Source organism: Notothenia rossii, assembly GCF_949606895.1.
Source record: "Notothenia rossii genome assembly, chromosome: 5".
In the NCBI taxonomy this organism is placed as follows: Eukaryota; Metazoa; Chordata; class Actinopteri; order Perciformes; family Nototheniidae; genus Notothenia; species Notothenia rossii.
In genome coordinates, this window is record NC_136903.1 from 52,796,732 (window position 1) to 52,814,355 (window position 17,624).

Consider the following 17,624-nt stretch of genomic DNA (forward strand, 5'->3'; position numbering starts at 1 on the left):
ACTACTTCAACAACGCTTCTGGTGGCCCACTATGTCCGCGGACACGAAGGAGTATGTCTCAGCCTGTTCGGTCTGTGCCCGCAGCAAAGCTTCACATCAGGCCCCCACTGGTCTTCTTCGCCCTCTTCCCATTCCCCACCGGCCCTGGTCCCACATTGCGGTGGATTTTGTGACTGGTCTCCCTCCATCAGACGTTAACAACACTATTCTGACCATCGTATACCATTTTTCTAAGGTTGTGCACTTGTTCCCCTGCCTAAACTACCTTCTGTCCTCAAGACTGCCACTCTTCTCACCCAGCATGTTTTTAGGCTGCATGGTATCCCTCAAGATATTGTATCAGACAGGGGTCCGCACTTTTCCTCCCAAGTATGGAGGTCCTTTTGCCAGGCATTGGGGGCGTCGGCCAGCTTGTCCTCTGGGTACCATCCCTAAACCAATGGCCAGACGGAGCGGGCAAATCAGGAGCTGGGAGCGGCTCTTCGTTGTGTTGCCTCTCGAAACCCGGCCTCATGGTCTTTTCATCTGCCGTGGGTTGAGTACGCCCACAACTCCTTGGTGTGCTCTGCCACAGGTATGTCACCCTTTATAGCTTATAATGGCTTCCAACCCCCCCTTTTTCCGGTTCAAGAGAAACAGGTGGCGGTTCCCTCGGTGCAGGGGCATCTGCGGCGAGCCCGCAGAGTCTGGCGTGAAGCCCGGGCAGCTCTCACCCGCACCTCCGCGAACCAGAGGCTGGCGGATTGTCACCGCCGACCAGCTCCTGATTACCAACCGGGCCAGAAGGGTTTGGCTTTCCTCCCGTGACCTCCCTCTACAAACTGAGTCTCGGAATCTCACTCCCAGGTAAATTGGACCTTATGAAATTGAACGTGTCATCAATCCTAGTGTGGTTCGGCACAAGTTGCCTCTTGCCTTGAAGGTGCACCCAACCTTTCATGTGTCACTCCTCAAGAGAGTTTCCTGCAGTCCCCTTTGCCCTCCGACCGAACCCCCTCCACCCCCCCAGCTCATAGACAACCACCCGGCTTTCACTGTACGGCGGTTACTGGACGTTCGAAGGCGGGCCCGTGGCTACCAATACCTAGTGGATTGGGAGGGGTATGGGCCAGAGGAGCGACAATGGGTTTCTCGTTCTCTCATTTTGGACCTTGATCTCTTGAGAGACTTTTATGCCCGGTATCCGGATAAGGAGGCGTCCTTTGAGGGGGGGGGGGGGGGGGGGGGGGGTATTGTTATGTTTATGCATGGGGTTTTTGGTTGTTGTGTTGTTCTCTGTTGTTTTTACCACTCTGTGCTCTTTCTCTCCTTCTCTGCAGAACTGGTGTGTGGCAAGGGGCGTGGCTGGTATTCTGGCTGCAGATGAGGCACACCTGTTCCCACTTCCCTAATCAACCCTCTCTTTAAGAGCCTGGCCCTCACCTTACTACTCTGCCAGAGTATTATATGCTGTTCGTCGACCCAGAGTGCCTCTCTGCAGCCCAAACGGAATTTCTGTTTCTCTTTGCAGTTTTTGTGCAACTTTTTGAGTTTTTGGCCAGGAACGTTTTCCTTCTGTTTGTTTTTGGACCTTTCTGCTACCAGTCAGCTTCCTGTCGACAGTACCTGCCTTGGTCTAGTATTATTAATCAAACACCTTGTAACTTTACTTGTGTCTGTCTCTGCTTTGGGGTCCTAGAATCCAAACGCCACAGAAAGGCTACTAAGTATTTCCATCAAACTTTATTTTTAGAGATGTACAAAATGAACATGTGTGAATATACATATATACACTGTACATCATACATTCCTCCCCTTATAGGCGTTTTCGGCATCTTGCCTATCGCAGCTTTGTAAGCTGGTGCTGGGGCTTTGTAGGACGAGGCATCAGAGTGGTCATCCCGTCATGTGTTGTCCACTGGGTACGCCAGAAGTTTCCTGATCTGGCTGGACGAAATCAAATGCAAATCACAAAATATTAGAGAAATGTAGTTGTTTAAAGTTTGTTAGCTTGCCAGCTAGATTAATATGCTAACCTACGTTTGCTAGTTGTTCAGTGTAATATGCCAACCTATGAACAACAGCTAGTGGTTCATATTAGGCTAGCAAGAACATGTTTACAATTGCAATCTTATACGGGTAGTCTGCTACGTTAAGTCATTCATTGTAGCCGGCATAAAAACAATGTTTCCCCTAAAATGTCTAGCTCATGGTAGCCTTCTTGTTTAGCTCGGTAGCATACACGCTAGGAACGCCAAATATAATGTAATTAAGCCCGGAGTATACGGTCTATGAGTATTTTGTATGTGAATGCAGACATTCTCCTGCTATGAGATACATTTACAACCCAGTCTCATGGCATTTCGTGTTCACCAACACGATTTTTTATCTATTGATTCGTGTTCACCAACACGATTTCCCCCTTTTTTTTGTGTTGCACAGCACGACTTGAAAAGCAATGTATTTCTACTGGTAATGTGTTTCGTGCCTGCAGCACGTCTTTTTCTCCGGTCGGGTCATGGAAGACCGGAAGCTGTGTGGTTCATAAAAACATGTTCTTACTCAATATCAAGCTACAATTATTGTTTTTATTTTAAATCGTATAATTTCGGACTTTTGTTGCCGTCTGTGAGGAAAATAAATGGGGCTCAGAGCCTCAGAATACTGAAATCTGTATTTTTTAAAATCTTTTTTTCCTTCTAATTTGTTATTCTTTTCAAAATAACACACTGTTATTTATTCACCAATAACACACAATTATCCTTGCTTTTATTTATTGGTTTGATTCCATAATCTCAGGCTTTTTTGGCGTCCGTCAGGAACTAGAGGTTACTTACGTAACCCCAGTTCTCAGAGTAACATGAAGTGAGATGTCTCACTATGGGATGCGCCTCATCGCGGAGCAAACAGAAGCATTAATCTCATTACGCCAATCCTGATTGGCTGGTGATCTTGACGTCAGCGTCAGGGAATCCACCCCCTATAAGTAGCTTGCGCTACGCCGCATGCGTCATTCAAAATAAGCACCTCTTCTCGCTTCGACCATAGCAAGGAGGGCCGTCTGGTGAGACATCTCACTTCATGTTACTCTGAGAACTGGGGTTACGTAAGTAACCTATAGTTCTCATTCATAACACTCCGTTCGATGTCTCACTATGGGATATTGTAGCTCCCGAATTGCCAGACGAGCTTATCTCAAAACTCACCAAGACCAACCAGAACTTAACAGTTAGAGCTGTAACTCAGCAGGGGGCCCAGCACTGCATGGGCCACACTGGGAGCAAAGACGTCTAATCTGTAAAAGCGGACAAAAGTGAGCGGCGAGGACCAGCTCGCTGCTGCACAAATGTCTTGGATGGAAACACCCCTGAACAAAGCCCAGGATGTAGCCAGACCACGAGTCGAATGAGCACGCAAACCCGAAGGTGCCTGCAGACCCTGACTCGAGTAAGCCAAAGCAATTGCCTCCACAATCCAGTGAGAGAGCCGTTGCTTAGTAACAGGCTTGCCCTTCTGAGGGTTAGCCCAGGACACAAAGAGTTGGTCATTATGACGAAACTCTTTTGATCTGTCCATATAAGTGCGTAAAGCACGGACTGGACATAGCAAATTCGGCTGCTGTTCCCCGGAGGGACACAGCGGCGGAGGAAATGCCTCAATGTCAATGGGGGTACATGAACCAACCACCTTAGGTATAAAGGCAGGGTTGGGCTTCAGCAACACTCTCGTTAACCCTCGGGCGAACTGAGTGCATGAAGGATGTACAGATAGCGCATGAATGTCACTGACTCGCTTGGCGGATGCCAGGGTCAGTAACAGCACTGTCTTGAGTGACAGGTGCTTCATGTCAGCTTCTTCCAGGGGTTCAAATGGGGCTCGAGTGAGCCCATCTAAAACCACTGTCAAGTCCCATAAGGGCACCAGTGACCTGGAAACAGGAAGGAGCCTGCGAGCTCCCTTCATAAAACGGCAGACCAGAGGATGCTGGCCGGCCGTCTTACCCTCAAAACCCACATGGCATACAGCAATAGCAGCCAGGTAGACTTCGATCGTGGAGAAAGCTCTGTGTTTATCAATTAGGTCCTGTAGAAATGATAAAATCACTCCCACAGGGCATTGAAAAGAGGTGTGCCCTTTTTGAAGGCACCAGTCCTCAAACACCCTCCACTTACAGTCATAAAGAGACCTAGTGTAGAAAGCAGGAGGACCGGAGGCCAAATGTGCGCGAGCGCGTCCACGCCTAATGGTGCGTTTTGATCGCGCATTGAAAAGAAAAGCTGACAGTGAGCATTTTCTTTTGATGCGAACAGATCTACCGCGGCTCGGCCGTAACGCACCCACAGCTGGCTCACAACCATTGGATGTAGATTCAAGTCTGCATATAGTGGTACACCCCGGGACAGCAGGACTGCCCCAAGGTTCATCACACCCGGTACGTGCGTCGCTCTCAGAGAGAGGAGACGGCCGCAGCTCCACAAGATCAGTTTGCGTGCCAGCATGTGTAACTGGAGAGAGCGCAAACCCCCTTGTCGGTTTATATACGATATTGTGGTCGTATTGTCCGTCCTCACAAGGACATGGTGTCCTCTGAGAAAAGGCAGAAAGCGTTTTAGGGTGAGGAACACCGCTAAAAGCTCCAGGTAATTTATGTGCGACCGCTGGAGGTCTCTGCTCCAGAGACCCCTCACCGGACGACCTTCATAAATACCTCCCCAGCCTGTCAGACATGCGTCTGTGGTGACCACCTTCCGTGAAAGGACAGCACCCATAGGCACGCCCCGTACCAGAAAAGTCGGGTGCAGCCAGTGGCGCAGTGCCATTACGCATTTCACAGTAACCATCACTCTCCGTGCTCCATGACGCGCGGGGTTTAGTTTTAGAGCGGCTACCCAGCGCTGAAACTCCCTCATGTGTAACCGTCCCAGCCGTACAACCAGGATGGCTGACGCCATGAGCCCCAGTAACCGCAGGCATGATCTGAAAAGAACATGTTTGCGCAGCTGGAAATGAGCGAGGCAAGCTCTGAAAGCTTTCACTCTTTCCGCTGACAGGCGGGTGTGAACCCAGGAAGAGTACAGTCTGTGCCGGGCACAACATGCTCTTTTCTGTGTTTATTATGAAACCCAGGTTGAGCAGGTGCTTTACGAGGACATTTGTCTGCGTAATAGCCTCCTGTTCCGACTGTGCGAGAAGCAGCCAGTCGTCTAGGTAGGTTGCCAGGCGAATACCCTGTTGTCTTAACGGGGCTATCGCGGCTTCCGTACATCGTACAAACACTCTTGGACTGAGAGACAGACCGAAAGGAAGTACTCTGTATTCGTAACAGATCCCCTGAAATGCGAACCTCAGATATTTCCTGGGTGGATAATATACTGGGATATGGAAATACGCATCTTTCAGGTCGACTGATGTAAACCAGTCGTTTTGTCGCACGAGACGCAGCAGAGATGTGTGAGTGAGCATTCTGAATTTGTATCTTCTTAGATATTTGTTCAGAGCCCTCAAATCTAGTATTGGCCGAATTCCGTTCCCTCCCCGTTTGGGAACGAGGAAATACTTGGAATAAAAGCCGCTCTGACTCTGCTCGGCGGGTATTATAGATATAGCCTCCTTTTCTAGAAGTGAGAGAATCTCTCTTTCTAGAATGTGGGCTGACTCCCCTCGGGCCTGTGAATACAGAACGCCCGAGAAACGAGGGGGGGTGACAGCGAATTGGAGTCTGTAGCCCCGTGTAACTGTCTTGAACACCCAAGCAGACGTTGTGAGCATCTTCAGCTGTTCGCTCCTTAGAGCCAGCGGAGATGTCACGTCTTTTGCCCTCTGAGTCTCTAATTGTTGTGTTATGGGGCCCTCTAGTGTCTGAACACGGTGATACCCCGATTTGACAGTCCCCACCAACACTGCGCATGCGCGTGACGGAGGTGCCTTCACAACCCCAGCCGGCACTGCGCCTGCACGTGACGGTGGTAGCCTCACAGCCCCAGTCGTTACTGCGCATGCGCGTGGCGGCGGTGCCTTCACAGACCCGTTCATCGTCCGCCTTTTGAGAGAGGCCGTAGCTGCTCTCAAAAGGGGAACAAATGGCGGGCTGTTTATTGGTTTTATTGTTTTCTCTTTCATTTTTCTGAGCTGCGCCCTCAGCCTGAGGCCTGGATGCGTCAGCGGAAAATGCTTTATCCGAGAAAACAGAGCAATATTGTGACATGTGTTTTGGTGCACTTGAGGATGGCTTTGAGGCATCTCTCGAGGCAGCGGGAACACATCTGGAGCTGGGGAACCTTCCAGCTCCGTCACCGAGGGAAGAAGAGGAGGCTGTCAGGTCGCCAGCTTCTTCTTCCTCGCCTGCTGGCCGAAATTCCGGGTTGGCTGCGCCTGGGCTGCAGCCGGAACCGGAGACTTTCTGGGCCAATTCGCCTTCGTCTCCTGCCTGGGCTGGGGACTCGGGGCGGGCCGTGACCTCTGCTGTTTCGGTACTTTAAACCGAGCAGCTGAGGTAGCTTGGGTGAGGGACTGCCGCTGTGAAGGCAGCGGCTGGACCCATCGAGGAAGACAGAGGTGGAGGGCCTCGTCTTCCTTCTTCTTGGACTCGCATCTCTTCTGCATAGAAGCGAGCGCAGATCCAAAAATCCCCTCGGGAACGATGGGCATGTCCAGCACATCCTCTCTTTCCCGGTCTGGGAGGTTGGTGAGGTTGAGCCATCTAGCTCTTTCCTGCACCACCATAATTCCCATTGCCTTTCCCGTGGCCTGGACGGCGCAGCGTTGAACGCGGAGACAGATGTCCGTGATCGCGGCTATCTCGTCCAGTACTGCCGGTCCAGGATTACTCGATAGATCCTCGCAGAGCTCCGCTTGGTAAGCGGTTAGCAGCGAGGAAATGTTCAAAGCCCTGGCAGACAATGCTGCGACTCTGTAGGACCGTTCAGTCATGGTTGACTGGAACCAGCCCGTCTTTGCCGGCAGCGTGGGGTTCCTGCTCGGTGTAGTCGCCATCCTCGGGAGGAGGTTAGCTGCCACCAGCGGTTCCATCGGCGGTACGCGGAGCAGGCCGAGCCTCTCCATACCGTCGCAGTCTAGGGGAGGAGGCACCCTGGATTGGGGCCTTGTTGCTGAAGGGCCGGTCTCTCCACGAGACCGACACCTCATCCAACATCTCCGGGAAGACCGGCAGGAGTTGCCTCTTTTTCCTCGTTGCTTGGGGCAAATTTTTCCCCTCGTAACGGGACCTTTAGGTCTCCTTGGCCATTTCGGGCCATGGGATGTCTAGTCTGGCTGCGGCACGCTGACACACGGCCTGCAGGTCTATACTCAGACAGGGCGAAGCTGGTGTGCTATCGCCCGGGAGAGCAGCCATCGCTCCCGGCTTTGCAGCCTGAGCTGATGACACGAAGACATCATTGTCTTGCTCATCAGAGTCGGACAGGAGGAATCCAGAGGTTTCATCCTCTTCGTCCTCCATGTAGTCCAACTCCGGGACATCATCCGCGGGCGAGACCATGGTGAGGTCCAGTTGGGAGCCCCAGCTTGACACAGCGCGGGGCTCCGCTCGCACGTCCCTCGCTGCCACCGAGTCCCAGCCTGACACGGCGCAGGACTCCGGTTCTGCAGCTGCCACTACTGATGAGCCCCAGACCGACACAGTGCGGGGCTCCATCTCTGTGGTGGACGCCCCCATGTCCTGATTTCCGTCCGGTAAATCAGAGGACATGAGGGAGTCCTGACCCGACAAGCTAGCTTGGCGTGCTAGCCGTCGGCGGAGGCTCTTGATGGTGAAGCGGGCACAATGTCCGCACGAGCCGGGGTTGTCGATAGCCTCCTGGGCGTGTTCCAGCCCGAGACAGGACGAGCAGACCTGGTGTGAGTCTGTGCCTGATATCTTCAACCCGCAGCCACAGAGCCGAGCCTCCGAGTCCCTGACTCCTCTGGTGTGAGGGAGAGAAGCGTCCATCTCGGTCGCCGTGGTGACGGCGTGGAGAGGACCCGCTCGTAACAGGTACGTTGCTGAGAAAAAATACTTCCCCAACTGTCGTTAATCCGGAGAAAAAACGACGGTGTAGAATTTTATTCTCAAAGAATATTAACTGGTGTGTTAATACCCTTTTTATCTTCCCCTCCTCTGGTGTGAGAGAGAAAAAGAAAAAACGTCCTCGCTACCGTGGTGTCGGTAGTGAGGGAAGACAAACTAGCAACACGTGTGTTGCTAGCTTGAAAAAAAATCAAAACCTTACCTTTATTCCCGAGGAGAAAACGGCGAGGTCGATTTGCAATACTAACTGGTGTGTTGGTATTAACAGTCTTCTTGCAGAAGTATATATAGAAGTAGCCGGCGAGCGCCCGTCGACCGAAGTTAGCTTGGATAGCTTGGTTCAGTCTGTGGACTGTTAAGCTAGCCCGGCTACCAATATAGAGATGTGCTCTGAAGCGAGAAGAGGTGTTTGAATGACGCATGCGGCGTAGCGCAAGCTACTTATAGGGGGTGGATTCCCTGACGCTGACGTCAAGATCACCAGCCAATCAGGATTGGCGTAATGAGATTAATGCTTCTGTTTGCTCCGCGATGAGGCGCATCCCATAGTGAGACATCAAACGGAGTGTTATGAATGAGAACTGAATTTCAAAATAAAAATAACCGGAAACAGGTAGGCATTTCAAGGGATTACCCAAGATCCTCAACTATGGTTTAAGCTCGCCGATTGGATGTTTTAGCCGCAATGCATGCTGGGATTTGGTGTTTATATGATATGAAATCTGGAAAACATTTAAAAAGAATAAAATAATACTTAATTCAGAGTGTTCTTGCTTTTCTCTTTGAAAGTCATCACATAACGGCATTGTAATACACGGTTCGGCTGCATTACATATTACAGATCTGCCGTAGTTCTTTATTTATAGAGCCCTGATGAGAAGACCTTTGGAAAAACTGGAAGAAATGTTGCCGAAACGGAATACTTAACGTAGATAATAAATATATCAACAATTAAACAACATCTTCAATTTCTCTTCACACAATACGTCTCCTCATACAATACGTCTCCTAGCAGTATCAACACTAATTCGGCTAACTTTTGCATTTGATCTAATTCGTAGATAGGTTATGTTTACACCATAACGGTGCATAGCTGATATCAAAGGACTTGTAGTTTTTAAAGATATTACTTTGAATATAAGAATGTAAATACTGAGTCTGAAATAGTATAGCAATATGCTGTAAAATTATGTGAAAGCATGAATAAAACTACACATCTTCAGATGTTGTACATACATAAGTGTCATACACTAATAATACAAAGTTATTATGGCTGTGTGTACCTTGTGTGCACCGCCTAGTGGTTAAAGCACGTTATTGAATTATTGTTTTTATGTGTTATATTTGATTAAAAAAATATTAAGAGTACATACTTTCATTGGGGGAAAGTAGAAGGTCTCATTGCATATACCGTAGTTGTGTATTCAGGACTGTCTCAGAAAATTAGAATATTGTGATAAAGTTCTTTATTTTCTGTAATGCAATTAAAAAAACAAAAATGTCATACATTCTGGATTCATTACAAATCAACTGAAATATTGCAAGCCTTTTATTATTTTAATATTGCTGATTATGGCATACAGCTTAAGAAAACTCAAAAATCCTATCTCTAAATATTAGAATATCATGAAAAAGTATACTAGTAGGGTGTTCAACGAATCACTTGAATCGTCTAATTAACTCGAAACACCTGCAAGGGTTTCCTGAGCCTTGAAAAACACTCAGCTTGGTTCAGTAAACTAAATCACAAGTATGGGGAAGACTGCTGATCTGACTGCTGTCCAGAGGACCGTCATTGACACCCTCCATCAGGAGGGTAAGACACAAAAAGAAATTTCTCAAAGAGCAAGCTGTTCACAGAGTGCAGTTTCAAAGCACATCCACAAAAAGTCTGTTGGAAGGGGGAAATGTGGCAGGAAACGCTGCACAACCAAGAGAGATGACCGCAGCCTTAACAGCATTGTGAAGAAGAGTCGCTTCCAGAATTTGGGGGAGCTTCAAAGACAGTGGACTGAAGCTGGAGTCCAGGTATCAAAAGTCACTGTTCACAGACGTGTCCGGGAAATGGGCTACAATAGCCGTATTCCCATGGTCAAGCCACTTCTGAACTCAAGACAACGGAAGAGGCGTCTGACTTGGGCTAAGGAAAAGAAGCACTGGACAGTTGCACAGTGGTCCAAAGTCCTCTTTTCAGACGAAAGCAAGTTTTGTATTTCATTTGGAAGTCAAGGCGCCAGAGTCTGGAGAAAGGCTGGAGAGGAGCAAAATCCAAGTTGCTTGAAATCCAGTGTGAAGTTCCCACAGTCAGCGATGGTTTGGGGAGCCATGTCAGCTGCTGGTGTTGGTCCACTGTGTTTCATCAAGCCCAGAGTAAATGCAGCTGTGTACCAAGAGATTTTAGAGCACTACATGCTTCCGTCTGCTGAAAAGCTCTATGGAGATGAGGAATTCATTTTCCAGCATGATCTGGCACCTGCCCACAGTGCCAAAACCACCAGTAACTGGTGTACTGACCATGGCATTACTGTCCTCGATTGGCCTGCAAATTCCCCTGACCTGAACCCCATAGAGAATATGTGGGGTATTGTGAAGAAGAAGCTGAAAGACACCAGACCCAACAATGCTAATGAGCTAAAGGCCGCTATTGAAGCATCCTGGGCATCCATAACACCTCAGCAATGCCACAGGCTGATTGCCTCCATGCCACGCCGCATTGATGCAGTAATCCGTGCAAAAGGATTCCCAACCAAGTACTGAGTGCATTAATGGACATTTTCAAATGTTTGATTGTGTTTTGCTGTTATAAATCTTTTTTTTTTACTTGGTCTGAGGAACTATTCTAATTTTTTGAGATAGGATTTTTGAGTTTTCTTAAGCTGTATGCCATAATCAGCAATATTAAAATAATAAAAGGCTTGCAATATTTCAGTTGATTTGTAATGAATCCAGAATGTATGACATTTTTGTTTTTTTAATTGCATTACAGAAAATAAAGAACTTTATCACAATATTCTAATTTTCTGAGACAGTCCTGTATGATATGTCAATAAACCTTTGAAAATCTTGAAAGGGATGTGCAAAATAGCCATAATATACAGTCTTTAATTAACTATTAGTAGAGAATAACGAGTAATGAATATACTTTATTACTCGTTTCCATTCATGTCAATTGCAGATAAATGTTTAGTCTCAAGCACCAACTATCAAATATCTCTCCTGATTGTTGGCACTTGACAATCACCTTACCTGAATTTTACTGAGGTAAGGCAAGGCAAGGCAAGTTTATTTATATAGCACCTTTCAACACAAGGCAATTTAAAATGCTTTACAAAAAATGAAAATGGCATTTAAAATCAGTCATTAAAAAGAAAAGATAATAAAATAAACATTAAAAGAAAAAATTACATGGATAAAAGTTACAGTGCAGTTTAAGATGTGAATAGTTCAATTAAAAGCAGCGGCAAAAATAAAAGTCTTTAGTATGGATTTAAAAGTAGTCAGAGTTGCAGCGGACCTGCAGGTTTCTGGGAGTTTGTTCCAGATATTTGGAGCATAATAACTGAACGCTGCTTTACCATGTTTAGTTCTGACTCTGGGGACAGAAAGCTGACCAGTCCCTGAAGACCTGAGAGATCTGGATGGTTCATAATTTAGCAGTAGGTCAGAAATATATTTTGGGCCTAAACCATTCAAAGCTTTATAAACCAGCAGCAGTATTTTGAAATCTATTCTTTGACACACAGGAAGCCAGTGTAAAGACTTCAGAACAGGAGTGATGTGATCCACTTTCTTAGTGTTAGTGAGGACTCGAGCAGCAGCGTTCTGAATTAGTTGCAGCTTTCTAATAGATTTTTTAGTGAAACCTGCAAAGACACCATTACAGTAGTCCAGTCTACTGAAGATAAAAGCATGGACAAGTTTTTCCAAATCCTGTTGTGACATTAGTCTTTTAATCCTAGATATATTCTTTAGGTGATAGTAGGCTGATTTAGTAACTGTTTTAATGTGACTGTTGAAACTCAGGTCAGAGTCCATGACTACACCTAGATTTCTGGCTTTATCTGTTCTTTTGAACATTGCAGACTGAAGCTCAGCGCTAACTTTTAAACGTTCTGCCTTGGCTCCAAAAACCATTACCTCAGTTTTATCTTTGTTTAATTGGAGAAAGTTCTGACACATTCAGTCATTGATTTGTTCAATGCACTTACTCATTGTTTGAATTGGAGCATAGTCTCCTGGTGAAATTGTTACTTAAATTTGTGTGTCATCCGCATCGCTATGGTAACTTATTTTGTTGTTTTTCATTATCTGAGCCAGTGGTAGCATGTAGATGTTAAAGAGAAGAGGCCCCAAGATGAAGTCTTGAGGAACCCCACATGTCATATTTGTCAACAGATGTGTATTTACCTATAGAAATAAAGTTGTTTCTGTTCTTTAAGTAGGATTCAAACCAATTTAGAACTGTTTCCGAAAGTCCCACCCAGTTTTCTAGTCGGTCGAGTAATATGTTGTGGTCAACAGTGTCAAACGCGGCACTGAGATCTAATAATACTAACACTGAAGTTCTGCCACTGTCTGTGTTTAAGTGGATGTCATTGAAGACCTTTACAAGAGCAGTCTCAGTGCTGTGGTTTGGACGAAAGCCTGACTGGAATACATCGAAACAGTTATTTAAATGCAAGAAATTACTCAACTGTTGAAAAACAACTTTTTCAATGATTTTACCTAGAAATGGCAGGTTTGATATGGGCCTGTAATTGTTCATTACTGAAGCATCTAGATTATTCTTTTTTAAGAGCGGTTTAATGACTGCAGTTTTCAGGGCCTGTGGAAAAACACCTGAGTGAAGAGAATTGTTTACTATATGAAATAGATCTGAGGCCATGCAACGACAAACATCTTTGAAAAATCCTGTTGGAATAATGTCAAGGCAGCAGGAGGAGGATTTCAGAAGTTGAATAATGTCCTCTAGGTTTTTATCGGAAACAGGTGTAACTAAAGTCTGATTTAAGGGTTGTTTATATTTCACATCATTAATTAGAATCTGCAAAGTAACTCAAATAAATGTAGTGGAGTAAAAATACCAGGTTAACCTCTGAATTGTAGTGGAGTAGAATTACAAAGTAACAATGAGCTGTCATGTGGGTATATATTAATGCTGCGCATTATGGACACAAGCAATTTTCACCCATTTATTAATTATATGTTTTACATTTGATAACACCAATGTGTTTAATAGTGGCAACTTCTAATTGTGGGAAAAACGAAAACGTTCAGTAGAGATGTCCCATAAAACATTTTGCGAAACACAATAGCCAGCATGTGTAGTTCTGGAGGGGCGTTCGATTCCAGTTTTGGATATTCTGGCGTGGTTTCGTTCCATTTCAAACAGCTGTTTGACGCTCGGCGTAACCTTGGTGCACTGCCACTCCAACATCCAATCCCAGAGTTTGAAGATTAATCACGTGGACTGTAGTCCTAAACGATAGCTGGGGATTATGGGTAGTGTAGTGTCTTCGGCCATCCTAAACTCCTAGAGGCCTAAGTTTGTTTCCGGTTATTTTTATTTTGAAATTCAGTTCCTGACGGACGCCAAAAAAGCCAGAGATTATGGAATTAAACCAATAAATAAAAGCAAGGATAATTGTGTGTTATTGTTGAGTAAATAACAGTGTGTTATTTTGAAAAGAATAATAAATTAGAAGGAAAAAAAGATTTAAAAAATACAGATTTCAATATCCTGAGGCTCTCAGCCCCATTTATTTTCCTCACAGATGGCAACAAAAGTCAGAAATTATACGATTTAAAATAAAAGCAATAATTGTGGCTTGATATTGAGTAAGAACATGTTTTTATGAACCACACAGCTTCCGGTCTTCCACGACCCGACCGGAGAAAAAGACGTCCTGCAGGCACGAAACACATTACCAGTAGAAATGCATTGCTTTTAAAATCGTGCTGTGCAACACGAAAAAAAGGGAAAAATTGTGTTGGTGAACACGAATCAATAGATAAAAAATCGTGTTGGTGAACACGAAATGCCATGAGACTGGGTTGACAGTCGTGGTGGTAGATACCTTGTTTGTTTTAAAAATTATAAATACACAAACAACAATGCATACTTACAGGTTGTGTACCCGAATCTCCCGCTGGTCCAAACAAAGTAGGAACAGCATTGTCCTTCAGTGTCCTCAGCTGTGCATATCCGGCATGAATTGCTGCAATGTTTGCGAAGCTTTGGTCCGTGAAATGCCGCTTACACAGTACAATACCGGCTCGAACATCTGAAGGTACAGTGTTAACAAGAAATGTCAACCACTGACTTCGTCGTGGTTCTGCCCTCGGTAAGGCATACATTGAAGATTTCCCTTACAAGACAGGAAACGGACCCTCGGCATGACTAGATACAGTTTTGAACTGAACCTGAGCTTCCAACAGTTATACTGTGAGTGAATAACTGTGCAACAAAGGGGGAGACAATAAGTATGTTATTAGGCCATGCAAATACAGGGTCAACTAAGTGATAAAAATAAGTGTTGTATACTTAACTATAGTACTTGATCTCCCTCAAAAGCACCAACATTGGCATTGGCCTACGTGAAGTAAACTTGAATAGGCCATTATACAGTTATAATGTACTCTGACACGTGAGTCAATTGAAAATAAGTTGTGCTCCTCATTCTTTTTCCTTTGCAAAGGTGGAGATAATAGCAGTGCCGGTCCTTCACAGGGAGAACCAAGCACCAGCACAGAGGAACTGGCAGGTACACGGCAAACAGTCCACAGTGGGATATGTTATAGATATTAGTGAGATTTAAACTACAGTATGAACAGTTGAAAACAACATAAATGATGAAAAAAATATTCAGTTGGTTTGGACGAAAGCCTGACTGGAAAACATCGAAACAGTTATTTAAATGCAAGAAATTACTCAACTGTTGAAAAACAACTTTTTCAATGATTTTACCTAGAAATAGCAGGTTTGATATGGGCCTTGTAAACTGTGTTCGTTATTCTCCCGCCCAGGGGAGAAGCTTTAAAAGGAGACTAAATGGAGTCTCTGTGAAGGTTCAATTGGGTACTTTAATTGAAAAAGGCGCGGGTATGTCACAAGCATGATATTGTTCAGTCAGACAAACAGCTGTGATCCGCTCCTCGTTAGGGAAGAGAAGAGTATGGAAAGCCAAAAGTGCCATAATACGGGGGTGAAAAAACGCGCGAACATACGGGGAGGTCCGTTTTTTCAACGGGGAGGTCCGTTTTTTCGCGCGAAAAAACGGGCCAATATACGTGCGAATGTTCGCGCGGTTTTTTATATGATAATGAGCCCCTCCTTCTGATTTCCTTAGCCAATAAGTTAAAAGTGTCTGTAACCAATCAGTGAAGGGTAAAGCCAGACCAAAACAATCTGTAGATGAAAAGTTCCTGACATGGTGAGGCTGTGCTGTAAATTGTGCATTATTCCAGATTCAGGGGACTAAGTATTAATTTGCCTTTGAATATAATAAATATATCAATCAATATATCAATATAACCTGCCTTCATTGTTTTTTTTAAATAAAATGGCATTACCCTTTTCCTTAAACCTCTGGAGTGTGAAGTGAAGGTATTTTCTCAATTTTTAGATGTCTCCTTAAATCCACTTTTAAATGTACTTCTTATAACATGGCATGGTGTTACATGTCAAAATGTTCAGTAGTCTCTGGTGTTGCTAGAAATGCAAATTCACTCACCTTAGAGCACTGTCTTATGAGAAACCTAGCTTAGAAATCCGATTTTTGGAAAACTTCAAAACTGTTGTGAAACACATATGTACTCATGTCATCCATTTTTTTTGGTGTTTCAGATTTTGTTCACCAAAGTCTTTGGTTCACAAAAGTAGTGAAATATATCAATTACACTATAAGCCTATATAAATGTGTTGTTCATGTCTAAAATGAAAATGTGTAAATTATAATTTAGAGTAAAATATTTCCATCCCTCTACTTTCACCACAGAAAAGTTACATCAGGACTGAATAATGACTTCATATTCCATACCAAGGTTTATGTGATGTGTACAAATACAAATTCAGCATTTCAACTTTATTTTTCAACCAACTATTTATGTTAACATATGAAACTGTAAAATCTCAATATTTCCAATATCAGAACTTTTTCAACCAACTATTCATTATAAATGTAAAGACAGGGGGTCTTTGTCCATGGTCTTTGTCTGTCTTCCAAGACAGTGGGTCTGGCTGCTGTGTAGGTGGGGCTGATGGTGCATGGCCTGCTGGTGGCTGTGTCGGAGGGAGGTAGGTGGGATTGTCCCGGGTTGATGCTGGGATTGTCCCGGGTTGATGCTGGTGGCTGGATGGGAGGTACGTGTGCTAGGCGAGACTTCTTTGCTGGCTGGGTTGATCGTGATGGCTGTGGTGGAGACCTTTGTATCGAGGTGTATCTTAATCTTGTGGCAGGCACAGATGGAGGTGGAGGCCGCTGTAGGGATGCTGGTCCTCTGGTCCTCGGGTCCTTGGTGGTGATGGCTGTGGTGGACGCCTTTGTACCGAGGTGTATCTTAATCTTGTGGCAGGCACAGATGGAGGTGGAGGCCGCTGTAGGGATGCTGGTCCTCTGGTCATTGGTGGTGATGGCTGTGGTGGAGGTCTTTGAGCCACGGTAGATTTTGACCTGGGGGCCGGCACAGATGAAGGTTCTGGCTGCTGGATAAACGCCACCTCTGGGCCACTAGGCCCAGGCAGCTGTGAAATCTGAAGGAAAAAAAACATACCTTTACATTTAGCAAATCAAAATAACTGTATGACGTATTTTTCTCTAATCAAAAATGGAAATAAATCCACATGCCATATTATGACTTTTATGAAGGATTAAAGCCTTCTTCATTTCCAGTATATAATACAGTGATAACACACACAACCCGGTTGACTGTACTCACTTTAACCTGGCTCTGTTGTCCACTGATAGGCATAGTGCTGTGTACCTGGACTCACATTCAGGTTCAGGTCCGGACTCAAGTCCAGAGGTTCAGGTTCAGGTCCGGACTTATAAGTCCGGACTTGGGTCAAGTTGTGTGAGTAACTAAAGTGAACTTATTGTGAGCTAATTATCAATTGAAAATAAACTCATGATCAACTCAAATTCAAACTCGTCAGGTTTATTGTGCCCCCTTCCAACTTGTGTCTACACCATGTATTTTCTATAACTCTACATGTGTTACTAACTACACAACACAACTACATACATAGTGATGTACATACAAGACTCAATCTGCAAGAGTACAAGTCTATGTGTTCTTGTTCAAGAACAACAGCATATTGACATTGTTTGGGTGAAGTGTTGCTCTTTCGGCAGACACTATATCACCATACATGCAAAGGAGTTAGCTTAGCTACACTACCAAATATGGCAACCAGCATCCCACGCTGTCAGTGTCCACTATGTCTAAGCCAGCTTCCCTTGACGTCACACAGATCTCGCGAGCAGTTGCGATATTTTGCGAGACTTCGTGAGTTCAGTAATGGCCGCCATATCAGAAGCCAAAACAATGTTTTTCGTCTTTTCTCAGCGCAAATTTCTCGATCTATGGAAGGTTTTAGATGGTTTAGAACAAAAAGGAG